Source organism: Calonectris borealis, chromosome 2 (genome assembly GCF_964195595.1).
Source record: "Calonectris borealis chromosome 2, bCalBor7.hap1.2, whole genome shotgun sequence".
Classification (NCBI taxonomy): Eukaryota; Metazoa; Chordata; class Aves; order Procellariiformes; family Procellariidae; genus Calonectris; species Calonectris borealis.
Genome location: NC_134313.1, coordinates 153226286 through 153240478, shown reverse-complemented (window position 1 = coordinate 153240478; position 14193 = coordinate 153226286).

Genomic DNA, 14193 nt, shown 5'->3' with positions numbered 1-14193 from the left:
ATGCAAGAAAGGAGGCAAAACCTGCCCTAAATAAACAGTCCCATAGCTCATGCTTATGGATGTGGTGCTTTAGACCTTCCTGAGCATGCCCTTTGAGAACAGGTGTTTCTCCATGTTGTCCTCCTCCAGGTGGAACTATGTAGTCCTCTCACTCTGCGATTGGATCTGTCTGCTGCAGTCAACCTCTTTGCTCTCTGTGTATCTGTTTTAATTCTGGAAAGGTAGGCCGTGTGGTGCATTTTTCATCCCTATTACAGAAGCCAGTGGTAGTGGATAATTAAAGTAGCTCAGACCTAGCTCCTTCAAAATAAGCGTATTATTTATTCACTGAAATATGTACAATAATCAGGGCAAAATATGTACTTATTTTCCTATCAAGCTTTTGTGGGGTTTCTTCAGTGAAGTCATCTCTGAGTTGGGAGAGACATCTAGTCTGCCGTAATTCATGGGTGACTGACTGTTTTCTTGCATGCTTTTCACTACTCATCAGGAGTCCTCGGTTACTCATGTCAACTACCCAATCCGTTTCTTCAATAAGGCTGCAGGGTTTTTTTTCTTTTTATCATTTACTATCCCATTTGATCCCGACCTCAGATTGGGAAGGTCAAGCCATAACAGCTTGGTTAGCCCTCCCTGATAATTAGTCTTCCTAGAAGAACACCGGAGATCTTTTGACTGCGTTTTTTTTAATGCAATTCTGTTTCCTCTTGATTTCTTCCCAGTGATCTCTTTGAATTTCTGGCAGAATAGCACCAAGCAGATCAACTTGTCCACATACAGTATTTGTAAATAATTATGTGTATACTTTCCTCATTCTTCATACACTGCTAAGGGAAGCAGTCTGATGGTAGAAAACTAGCATAACTGGTTCCAAGGCAGGTCCCTGCCACATATGGAGATGTATTATATAGAGAGATGAAATTTGCAGTTCAGAGTTTCTCCTCATGCCTTTACAGTCTTGCATGAAGGCTGCCTGGTTCCTGGCCTGATACAGGGCTCAGAGAAGTAGAAAAATGTCAGCTGTATCTCAGCTAGCGCAAATGTATGCAATCAGTGTTCCTGAGTTTTTGATTACTTCAGGGATGTGACAAAAAAGGGAAAACACCTTAATAATGATAGCTCCTGTAACCATATTTTCAGCATCAAAATTCCCTGTCCAGTGTGTTACAGACTTGGCTATATCCTTGACCATGAAAACAGGTCATTGGGACTGAGTACTGTGATTACCTTTTTCAAAAGATGGGGAATTATTTACAGTCCCTCCCTTAGGGCTGGGATTTATAATGAAAGGGCCACTGCGCTTCATGTGTCCTTAGGGGCCCCTAGATCAGTTGCAGTGCCCTTAGGCAGCCACCGAGAGCAAGTAAAGGCTAGAAGGACCTCCATCCAGTTTGTTCCTGCTGAACTAGCTGCAGTGTAACCTTAGCAACAAAGATGAGCGTGTCAGTAATGAGTCAGTAATGTGAGAGACAACCTGGGATAAACAACAAAGGGCTCCCTCAGTCTCATTCTGTGTCTGCAAAACACCTGGGAGCCTTTGGTAAGTTCACTTGAACCATCTGCCTTAGCTTCCACAGCTTGAACATTGGGATAATGGTATTTGCTATAGAAGACTGCAGAAACAGCAAAGGCTGGTATGCCAAGGGAGCTAAGGGTTTGTGTTTTTCCTGCCAGCACTGCCTAGTTTAGCATGAGCTGTGAAATTCATGATGGGAGAGTAGCTACATAACTGCATGGCTATCCTCCTCTCTCTCCCTTCACCAGTGCCAGTAAAACGAGGCCTTGAAATGTATAGGTTCTGTTTAGGTTGTTTTTAAGTACACAAAAGTCTGAGGAGGATGCATGTCTCCAGGTGTCAAAGCCCTTAATTCATTGGTACTTTCAAAGATTTTCTCAGTTATGTCACTTATGCACAATGTCCAGCAGAAGCTGAGAAGCTCAGCCACTTCAGAGAGAGGTTGACAGCAATCTACAGGTCTCCTGTTGCAAACACTAATCCTGCTGTCCCATTTCCAGATTGTGAGGCTGACCCATCTGTTGTCGTGGCAGTGAGTCAGGAGTTATGATTCACAGTGAAACAAGCGCGATTGCTAAGCTCACCAATCCCTCCTAGCAGAAATGACACACATACACACGCTCATTCTTTTTTCCTTCTTCATGCAGTAATTTACAAAGTTTGTAAAAGTGACTATCGGCATGTGTGTCAGATTCAGGGAGGTTCCTTTCCTGTGTGACATCCTTAAACACAGTCAGCACATCCATATGATTGCACATTCAGCAAATAATAGCAAGGCGTGAAAGTGCTGCAGCAGTAGCAGAACTCTGGGCAGGATTTCTCTGGAGACCACGCTGCAATGTAAAGGATCCTGCTGTGGCTGGCCACTGCTTTTATAAAGAATCCAGCCTATTTTTATGAAGCAACTCCATAATAATGTTTCTCTCCCCGCCTCCAACAGCAGCTAGAGCTGGGCACTCCAATCTGTTGGTCCTCTCAGTGCCTGCTCAGTTTCTGTGAACAGTAAGGGGGATTTAAGACTATAAGCACATTAGCTCTGGACAATTAAAATACACTGCTTATAGTCAAGACAGTTTAAAAAAGTGGATTACACACAGCGTTGGGGTTGTAACAGACAGGAGTCAGCTATTTGGTGAAGAACAACAAGAAAAATAATAGTCTTTCAGCCACTCAAAAAGCTATGGTTGTGTATGAGAGTGATATACCAGTATTTTTCAGAGAAAACCAACGTGTATTTTGAAGATCATTAACTGAGTCTTGCATAATGGTCATGAGTAGATTCCTGATTTTGTGCTAGAATAATTTGCTTGCTGAAGATAATATGAAAAACTTAGTTGCATGCTTTGAAATTTTGCTAGATACAGGGTGTAACACTCAAGAGATACCACATCTTACTTCTCTGCTGGAAAATGGTGAAAAAGGCTAGCCACCTCCTACTTACATTGAATTTTGTTCAGATCATAGAATCATAGAATCATAGAATCATACAGGTTGGAAAAGACCTCTAAGATCATCGTGTCCAACCGTCAACCCAACACCACCATGCCCACTACACCATGTCCCTAAGGGCCTCATCTACACGTCTTTTAAATACCTCCAGGGATGGTGACTCAACCACTTCCCTGGGCAGCCTGTTCCAAGGCCTGACCACTCTTTCAGTAAAGAAATTTTTCCTAATGTTCAATCTAAACCTCCCTTGGCGCAACTTGAGGCCATTTCCTCTTGTCCTATCGCTTGTTACTTGGGAGAAGAGACCGACACCCACCTCGCTACAACCTCCTTTCAGGTAGTTGGAGAGCGCGATGAGGTCTCCCCTCAGCCTCCTCCTCTCCAGACTAAACAACCCCAGTTCCCTCAGCCGCTCATCATAAGACTTGTGCTCCAGGCCCTTCACCAGCTTCGTTGCCCTCCTCTGGACACGCTCCAGCACCTCCATGTCCTTCTTGTAGTGAGGGGCCCAAAACTGAACACAGTATTCGAGGTGCGGCCTCACCAGGGCCGAGTACAGGGGCACGATCACCTCCCTGCTCCTGCTGGCCACACTATTTCTGATACAGGCCAGGATGCCGTTGGCCTTCTTGGCCACCTGGGCACATGGCTCGCTCATGTTCAGCCGGCTGTCAACCAGCACCCCCAGGTCCTTTTCCTCTGGGCAGCTTTCCAGCCACTCTTCCCCAAGCCTGTAGCGTTGCCTGGGGTTGTTGTGGCCGAAGTGCAGGACCCGGCACTTGGCCTTGTTGAATCTCATACAGTTGGCCTCGGCCCATCGATAAATCGATTAATCATTTAATCCCAACTAATGCAAGCAATACCTTAAAAATTACAGCTTATCCTTCTGCATTGTGTCATGAACCTGTAAACCAAGGACAGCTTTTAAGACTGAATGACCTAAATACTCTTTTTTAAATGTCTCTAAAGCAACCATTGAAATATGTAAACAATAATGATACAGAAGTAGATTCCTGTTTAGGATTGTAAGATTCCTTACAAAGCATTAATTATGTTTTAAATAATAAGAAAACGGCTTTGATATTTGAAGTACATCTATCATCAGCTGCACATCAACAATGAAGAGGGCGAGACAACTGTTTTCAAGAACAACAAAGTTTGGACGTTAGAGTTTTCCCACAGTTGCACTTCATGTGCACTTCATGAATATACTGAACAGTGGGTGCTGTGAATTGTTCTTTTTTCATGGCAAGTATATTTGTATGCAGTGCAGCACAATATATAATATATTTATCACTGAGATCAGAAGACAGAAAAAAAAATCACAAAATATTTGACAGACCAGGTTGATATGAAATGTTTCCTCTCAGTCTTAATGAGGTAAAAAGTAGTAATACATTTCCAAAGCTTACTATTTCCACATTGGTTCCTCAATTTTTCGAAGGCCACTTTAGGATTTGCTTTGGACTTCCTATGTTGGTGGGAGAGCTAAAGATGTGTTTTACGAATACAGTAAACTTGCTAAAGGAGACACAGTAGGCATGCATTTGTGTGCAGTACCTTTCTGCTTTAGCAAAATCTGTATTTCTCACAAACAAGGCAACTCAGGTTCCTTCTCAGAAAGCAGCTGTTCTGAAAGAACTCTTCCCATTTTCAAAGAGGGTGTATTTTAAGTGATCATTTCAAGGGAGGAAAATCTGGAATGGAGTGACTTTGCATTTAATAAAGAACATATTCATTTCTCCTTCTCCAGTTGCTTTCAGTACTTACCATGGTTAATGTTAAGGGGGGAGGGGAAGGAGTAACTCCTACCCTGCTGTGCGACATCTTATCCATAATCCCTTCTGAAGGGATAACATACCTCATCATGTGCCTGCAGGATTAGCTGTTAGAATGGGATGAAGTGGATTAAGTAACCACTATCATCAGTATCTCACCCTTTGCACAACATTGTGTGAAGCAATCCTGATAAATCAGAGGATCTGGTGGCCAAAGGATGAGACACAATATCAAGGCAGGGATTGCCAAGTAAGCCAAACAACAATCTGTATTCAATCTGTAACAATCATTGGAAGAAATGTATGCAGAAATGTGAATTCAAATCCAGGCAGATCAAGGCCTACTATGGCAACTAGTTTTATCAGGTCAGAGTAAAGTCCATCTGTCACCAGGGACAGTGAGTAGCTTTGCCTAGGCAACAGCATGCGAACAGGATGAACATGTAATGATACTTGCCCAGAATGTTACTGCAGACTCCAGCAGTTTGTGACCCAGGGCTTTCTGAGCCCATAGCAATGGTGACTTCATACATAATAGCTGTATTTCTCTTCAATAATAGCTGTATTTCTCTTCATAGAAGAGAATTCCTCATCCATGTATTTTGAACCCAAAGTAACTTACACCTTCTAGGGCCTTCTGTGACAAAGAGTTGCATGCCTTAACTACATATACATCCTTCCTTTAGTTTTATACTTTCCACCTGCTACTTTCATTTGATTTCCATTCTCAGATTATACAAGACAGTGAGCAACTGTCTATTTGCTTACTCTCTGTCACACATGATTTTGTAAATCTCCATCCTATCCTCCCATAGTTTTGTTTGTTTCAGCCAGAGGAATCCTGGTCTATTTAATCATTCCTCATATGGAAGCAATTACAATTTTAATTAATCTTATTTTCACCTTGCTGTACAGTTGCCTTCCTGCTGTATCCTTTTTCAGATGAGAAGACTAGAACTAGACAAAGTACACAAAAAATTAGTGCCCCCAGGGCTGAGAATAGGATGCTTTCTGTTTTATTCTATGGGTGTTTTCTAATATTTTCTAACAGTCTGTTTGTTTTACTGGTCACCAGTTAGCCCTGAGCTGATATTTTCATAGACCTTTGTATTATAATTATTCCTACTTCTTTCCTTTGCCTATTTATTCCTGCCCTTTTATTCCTACATTTTAACCAGTATTTATCTGTTTGAAATCCTGCCCTGTCATTCATTCTGGAGTGGTAACAGCCAGTTCAGAGCTCTTCATTACAAATGTACTTTTAGGATATTTTTTAAACAAAATCACAGAATGGGTGAGCTTGGAAGGACAGAATTTCTTGCATTTTAATTTGTGCCCATTGCCACTTGTCCTGTCACTGGGCACTGCGGAGAAAAGTCTGGCTCCATCCTCTCTACTCACGCCCATCAGCTATTGCTACACATTGATAAGATTCACCCTGAGCTTCTCCAGGCTAAAAAATCCCAGCTCTCTCAGTTTCTCTTCGTATGACAGTTTTTCTCCAGATGAATTACTTTGCACTTACGTATGCTGAATTTTGCCTTGCCATTTTATCTCCCGTTGTCTCAGTAGTACAAGACCCTTGCAACTCTTCTTCAGTCCTCCTCTTCACTCTCCTGAACGATTCAGCAGCAGCAGAATCAAACTATGTCACCTCCTGTTATCCTCCTCTTTCAGAAAGGTACATGGTACATTACAGGCCTCAGCACACATCTTCCTTCTCAGATGCCACTTGTGAATCCCCACCCCCTTTAACTCCTGTCCTTTGCTTTCTATCTTTAAACCAGTTATCTGTCCATGTGAAGATCTCTCTTTTTCCATGGCAGCTTAGTTTCTTTATGATCTTTGATGAAGGCTCTTGTTGAAGAACTATTGAATGGAAAGTAGAACGCGTCAGCTATATGTGACACTGGCTTCTCAGAGAACTCTGATGTGTTTGTAATTAACTTTACAGAAGACGTTATTGTAGCACGAATGTGGCAAAGGGAGGCAGTGGAAATGAGGCTCCAACTTTCTGAAGAATCACAGAATCAATGACGTTGGGAGGGACCTTTGGAGATCATCTAGTCTAACCCTCCCTGTTCAGGTTGCCCAGGACCATGTCCAGGCAGCTTTTGAGTATCTCCAATGATGGAGACTCCACAACCTCTCTGGGCAACGTATTACAGTGATTGACCACCCTCACAGTAAAAAAAGTGTTTCCTTGTGTTCAAATGGAATTTCATGTGGTTTAGTTTGTGCCCATTGCCTCTTGTCCTGTCACTGGGCATCACGGAGAAGAGCCTGACTCCTTCTCCATTCCCTCCCATCATGTATTTATACACATTGATAAGATCCCCCTGAGCCTTCTCTTCTCCAGGCTAAACAGTCCCAGGTCTCCTAATCTCTCCTCATATGAAAAATGCTCCAGTCCCTTCATCATATTCATGGCCCTTCACCGAACTGGCTTCACTAAGTCGGTATCATTCTGATGAACTGGACCCAACACTCCAGTGTGGCTTCTCCCTGAGTAGAAGAGAAGGATCACCTCCCTCGACCTGCTGGCAATGCTTTTCCTAATACAACCCAGGAAACTATTGGCCTTCATTGCCACGAGGGATGCCTTCTTAATTCTAAAATCTCCTGTGTCTTGCTGTTTATCTGTGTTGACCTTTTGGATCTTTCAAAAGCTGCTACTGACAGGTAGTTTATGGTTCCACCAAGCTTCAAGTATGGTGTCTTTAAATAGTCTGCATTTTGCCTACACTCTACCCTTTAGTTTACCCTTTTGTCTTCTTTAAAGTGCTCTCCATCTTTTTATTTTTTTTTTTTTAGGTACTGGATTTTCCTCCCTTTGTCATTTCTGCAAGGTTGTTGAATACAATTGTTACAGGCTTTTTCATAGTTACATTTTGAACCAGACTGTTCCTGTCATTCAGAGCAATATCAAGAGTTGTTCTCCCTCTTGTGCTGAGCTACCTGTTTAGTGGAAAAGTTATTTTTGAAATCCAAACCTTCATTCCAGCACCATGTCTAGACATGATATTTTATGTAACTTACCTTGGAGGTAACTGAAATTTTCATTATTATTTGAGTTTCCTGTCCTCTCAGCTTCTCTGAGAGACTCACCATGGCCGAGAGGCTCGTCATGTCATTGTCCTGTGATCACCTTGGTCAAGCAGTCCGCTGCACACTCCCAATCCTACATTGTTGTTGTTTGCATGTTAAGTAATCAGTGTCCAACCAGGAAAAGCCTTAATACTAAGAATCATAATAACCATGTGGCTCAAAGGTTGCCCCAACACACAAGCCAGCTGATAAAATAGGAATGTAAAAACCCATGAGAGAAGCCGTGTAGCAGTTCCTTTATGGCAGCACGAATGTGGCAAAGGGAGGCAGGGGAAATGAGCATTTGCACAGGATGGGCCATCTGTCTCTGGCAATACCTCCAGCAGATGGAGTACCTTCAAAGTTTGGGCATCACTGAATGCCTGGGCATTAAAAACAAATACAGTGCAAAGAATGTGATGTCCTCCTCTCCTTCAGGAGCACAGCTTACTTTATCCACCGACATACTCGGCAAAGGACCCTTGTTTCTGCGTCCAACAGAGCGCTTATGCCAAGGTTAGTGTAACTGTGCCGTCTTTATTGCACTTTCTGTTAAGCATGTTCCTCACTAGGTGGCCATGGCAGCATAACAACAAACATTGTGCATCGTTAGATCTTCCCTTATAAAAACTGTAGCACATCAGGGTTTTGGAAGGATTTGCAGTAGTGTGGTTGAGTAACTCTTTTGCACTTTCATCACATTTCTCTTGCACTTAGAATATGCTATTATTATGAAACTTTCTATTAAGGCATGCTGCTGATCTGTTGCAACTCCCTTTTAAGAAGAGGTGTAGGTAGTCAGTATTTCTTGCTATCAAGTCTACCATAAAAATTATAATGATTTTATAATATATTTGTATAATCCCTTTCTCCTGAGTGCTACTTGTAAACTTTGGAGGAGGCTCTTTAACAACTGCTGGTGTACAGCTCCTTGAGGTAGAAGCCAGAAACTGTGTAACACATCAACCTTGAAGACCAATTTAGAAGAGAAAGCAAGGCAAAATACAATCTCCATTTGAAAGTGAAGCCAAAATATAGATGGACACAGTCAAAATGTAATGATGCTAATAGTACCCTTATACTGTTGCAAAAATTGCAATGGGAATCTAAAGCTCATGTTCATAATCTTTTTCCTTACTTCTCATTTGATACAAAACAGTGCCAGGAAATGAGCAAGCCTCCTTAATACCAAACTGAGGTACTGATTTCCTATTATTTCTGTATTTCCACTGCACGAATGCCTGGAGACCTTCATTAGAATGGGGTCCAACTGTATTCATTTCTGCAAAATCACAGGGCTTCTGAAATTGCTGAAAGAGAAAACTAGCCCTACTTATGTAGGCATGAATTTACTCTATAACATATTGAGTTTTTCTTGGTGGTATCTGTCTTCAAATAGTGATCAGACTTTATGTCTGATCTGGATGGCAACATTAAGTATAATCTGCTGTCATCTCCTCATGACAACATGTAAGCCAAAACACTTGCAAACAAACCAAAATATTTTCTTCTGGATCAGGAGTTTGAATTAGATGACTGAATTTTCCTGGCATGAGAAGATTATTCCTTGTCTTTCACCTAATCCTCCTCTGTTATACAATATGTATACTTACACATAGCTTTTTGTTTCCCATGGGTTTGAAAAGATTACTTTTCCACTGGGTTTCCTGCATCACTGTAATACCTCCCCTTGATTCTCTGGTTTCGTCTGCTCAACTCTGTGTTTATAGTGTGTCCGGTAACCTGAATGAAGTTACAGTTTTTAGATCTGTCATTCACTCTTTGGATATACTACTAGAGTCCCCACGGTCTTGTATTCAACCTGTAAGATCTTTTGTCCCATCATCCGCCATCCATTGTGTCGAAGTATTTTTTCCCACAAGCGTTTCAATTACGAATTGATACCTAGTATTTGCTAAGGACTTTAAAGCCTTTGGTTTCCATTTGTCACTTGAGCTTTCCACCTCGGGTCCTAGAAGCACACTGAGCTTTGGAAGCACTTTTGCAGATCTTCTCGTATATGTATTTGATCCTTTGATCTTATGTATCCTTTGCATTCACAATTGTTTTAACAAGATAATACAGGTTTAAATCATCTCCATTACAATTTGAGCTGATGAGGTGCAGTATGTTCACCCCTGTAAGTGGCAGGAGATTTTGAAGTCCTGCGATATGAGTTTTTCCTGTTTTCTGTGACCTTCTAATAATCTGTGCACCTTCTTCAAACAAAATATTTTTTCAAGGCGCAATACCTATGTCTCTGTCTTGACTAATATTTGACAATGCATCAATACCTATTGCTATTGCATTTCAGCAAATGTTATTTGGCTTTTCCATAGGCAGTCAGGGGTTCTGGGCTTCTGTGGGCTTTTGAGTTTGTTTGGCTGTTGGTTTTTCCATGAATTTCAGGTCCATAGTGTTATTCAGTTATTGTTATTCAGTGGTGCTTTTTCACCTTTATTACTGAAGATAAAGAGTTACGATCACTTCACATTTTGACTTTTTTTCAGCTCCTGTTAAGATCAGTGAAATTAATCTCTTGACTGAAATGTCAGCACGACAGAATTCATATAAAGTTTTTTGCTTGCAGATCATTTCTGAGGTTTACAGTCTGCTTCAATGCATTTACATGCAACTGTAGTTTGTGAAATTAGAGAAATTCCTCACATGGTATTAAGAAATTATTAGATTTTTTCCATAGGGGGAAAAAACCCTTGATGTTAAATTGTCTTCCAGGAACCTAGCAACTTTTTATAGAACTATTTAATCGTGAGCTTTCGTTATTTTGATTCTGTATACGTCGTGATATCTGAATGCACACACTGAGCACAAGAGGATGTAAACTGTTAGCAGTCCAGTACCAGACCTCTTGTTTGCATTCACTAGCCACTTATACAGGGTTTGGTCCTGCTCCTGGGGAACTAGTCATAAATCTCACAGTGATTTCTGTATAAGCAGAACTAAGTCCTAAGAGGATGGTTTCCTCTCATATATCATGCACTCTGTTTCCTTCACACTCTGCAGTGATTCTTTGCACGTAATTCCTGTTTTTTACAGTCTTGTTGGTTTTGTCTCTTTCCTTTTTTTTTTTAAATTTGGTCTCAACTGTGGTTTCTTGGTGCATCACCTTATGTTGCTTAGTGTTTTAAGACTCACTGAACAAGCAGTTGCAAGCATATATTTTCAGTATGTTTTTGTACATTTAATCTGATTCAGTGTGTTGTGTTGAATGCAGAATGTGCAATGCTATACATAGGGAAGTATTTTCACATAATGTTTTGCTATTCAAGATGTTTTCATAGACTTGTATAGGCAGAAATGTCCCATAGTTTTTCTTTATTTTCAAAAATAGCTGGAGACTAATTTATTAATGATAACCAACAGCCAGCATCTTGAGCTATTTGAGATACTCCAGTATTTACCTGTACTTCTCTAGGAAAGATGATGTAATGTATCAGAAAATGTCAGTTTCTTAGTACAAAGAAACATGAATGTAGGAAAGTATTAGGGCAGAGCTGTTCTCAGGGAAGTTTTGGCAGAGTTCACCTAGCTGGAGGGATCTTGGAAAAGGGGAGACCTTTGGTCTCAGGGTGGCCTGAGGTCATGATACAAGGATGACCGTGGGGAACAATTTGTGGAGGGGAGATAGTACAGAGGAGACTAGTCAGGAAACCAGAGGAGGCTTTTCAACCAGATAGAAAGGTCTGAACAGATCAGAAACTCCCTTTGTCTTGAAATCTAAGCAACTACCTAATTTCTAGCCAAATAAGCAAGCACAGGTTCTATAATGGTACGTTTTCTTAAATACATGTGCAAGTCAACAGCTCTTAGAGCTTCTTACTATTTTACCCTTTCTGTTTAAAATAAACCACCTCTCCCTGAGCATGGCTACAGGATGTTTCATGAGATACGACTTCCCATACAAACAATAGCTGTACCGCTCTGGCTGAGTACGCACAGGGCAGGCCCTGTTGCGTAGTGGCTAGATCACACCATGGGGATTTGGTGGCCAGGGTTCAATTTTGAGACAGTTGGCTGGATAACCTATAAAAATGACATTATGTATTTATGTTATTATTACCTTACTTTCTCCATCTGTAAATTTGGAACAAGAAAATAAGCTCCTTTACAGAACATTTCTAGTGATGGAAAGCATCATGAAAGAGCTAGACATTGCTATAGAGCCATACTGTGAGGCAGAAATAGTGCGAAACTTTAGCTCCGTATGCTGGATTGTGTCTTACAAGCACTACAAAAGCAAAGAAAGTTGATATTAGAAAACTTCCTTTTGACCTTTCGACACCATAAGCTTTCTGCTTGCAGGGCACATTGGCAGATGGATACTAGCCAACATGTGAAAGGCACTTCCCGTATTACAGACATAAGTAATACTGGCTACTTCTTCATAGCTTCCTTTTATTCTAAAGTTGCATTGTCTGCTAAGATCATATCCTAGTCAAGCTCAATCAGATCCTACCTCTTCCTCAATACAAGCTGAAGGCATGGCCCTGCTGTGCTGCCCGTGACATCTGAGGAACAGCAAAAGGAGACTGTACATGGTCTCTATGCTTTGGGAGCAGACAGTGCAGGGGCACGCTCTGCCAGGTGTTATTCCTACTAGGGAGAACACGGCAGCCCAGGTCTGCCAGCTGTTCCCTCGCTAACTCCATGGAGTTGCAGTAGATTAGCTGCACAAGCTAATGTAGCCCCAAGACTGTACTAGCAACATAGAAAAGGTTCATTTTTTCCCCACAGCTCCCATGGAAAGGCCCTTCCACCAGGATGAGTGATCAGACTGAGTGCAGGTTCCAGGATTTACCCTTTCAAGAAACAAAATTAGAGGAGTTTTTCTTCCTCGCATAAAAATGTGCTAAATTAAGATGTGTGGCTATTAGTAAAAATATCCTATCAATTCAACTAGTACAAGCAAAACGAGCTTCATCCTGCTGTGTAATTCAGATATTCATATGTATCACGAAAGGAGCAGGTAAGCTCTGCCTAGATGTTACAGGGAACTACAGGCTTTAAAGGGTTATAGACCCTACAGGCTTTAAAGGGTTATAGCAAAATCTAAAGCATGGTTTAATTATTAACTTGTACAAGAGACTGAATAGGTCCAGGGCAAAAGTTGAGATTATAACCATCTATATTTTAGGAAGCATGTCATGTTATCATTCTTTCACCTCTCAAAATGAAGGCCTCCTTCCTAATCCATTATTCTTCAGCATCGCTTTTTCAGGAGAGAGATATACTTGCCAATACAACAAATGAGTTACGCGATTCAAGTTCTACATGATGAAAAGAGTTTGTGCAGCTCCTACAATCTTGTTTTGACTAAAGCTAAGGGGTGGCTTTATTAGCTGCCCAAACAATCTTTATATATCCTCCACAGCACAGGCACCCAGGGAATACTCCACAGGCTGCAGAAGCCTCTCTGAGACCATACTGCTGCCAAAAGCGGGGACTTTATCTTTATCCCTACTCACAGCTCCATGCTCCCACTGCTGCCTGATCATGTGCAGTGGGAAAGCTCCAATTCCTGATTGAAAACAAACCTTGCAGAAGGGAGGTTTCTGTCAGATCAGCAAGTCGGTCTCGCTCCCCCATGGCTGCGCTGTATGGGCAGAGCTGGCGCAGGTGAAGTGGCAGGAGCACGTCACCAAAGGGGGCGAGGCGTCCCCCCACTCTCAGTGGCAGCGCAGTCTTAGGTCCGCTTGAGCCATTCCTGCAGTCCTCACTCAGTACGAATTTAGACGATTTCAGGTTATGCAGACAACAGGAAATTGGTAAGCTTTATGTCCATAGGAAAATACCTTTATTTCCACAGCAGTCTACTATTAGAGTAGCTTGCACTTCTCCATCTTGATTATGTAAATGAAGCGGAGAAAAGGACTTTTTATCTCTACCAATTTTCTTCCATTTTTAGTTCAGCTTTATTTCTGGGAAAATATTTGTGCAAATATTCATACCAGCAAATAGTTACCACCGAGATCTATCTTGATTCATAAATAGAATCTGTAAGTCAGAATCTCTGTCTTGTGACAAAGAGGATAGCCATCTGCTTGGAGTACTGCTGTTTTAGATTCTGCAGACAAAGTGATAAAAAGAACCTTTTTTAATGGGAGAGATTAATTCAACCACGCAAAGGTAATTTCAGCCTAGGAATTCCACCCACCAAATCTATGGAAACAGGATACAAAATTGCAAACATTACATCATCAAAATTATATCGCCTAATAATACCCTTGTGTACATGAAACAGGAACCAGCAGCTTTGGGCAGTGGATGACATCTTCTCTAGACATCACATACACTAACTGGGCTCATTGCGGTATCCTGGGAGTTCATAACAAGCAGATCATA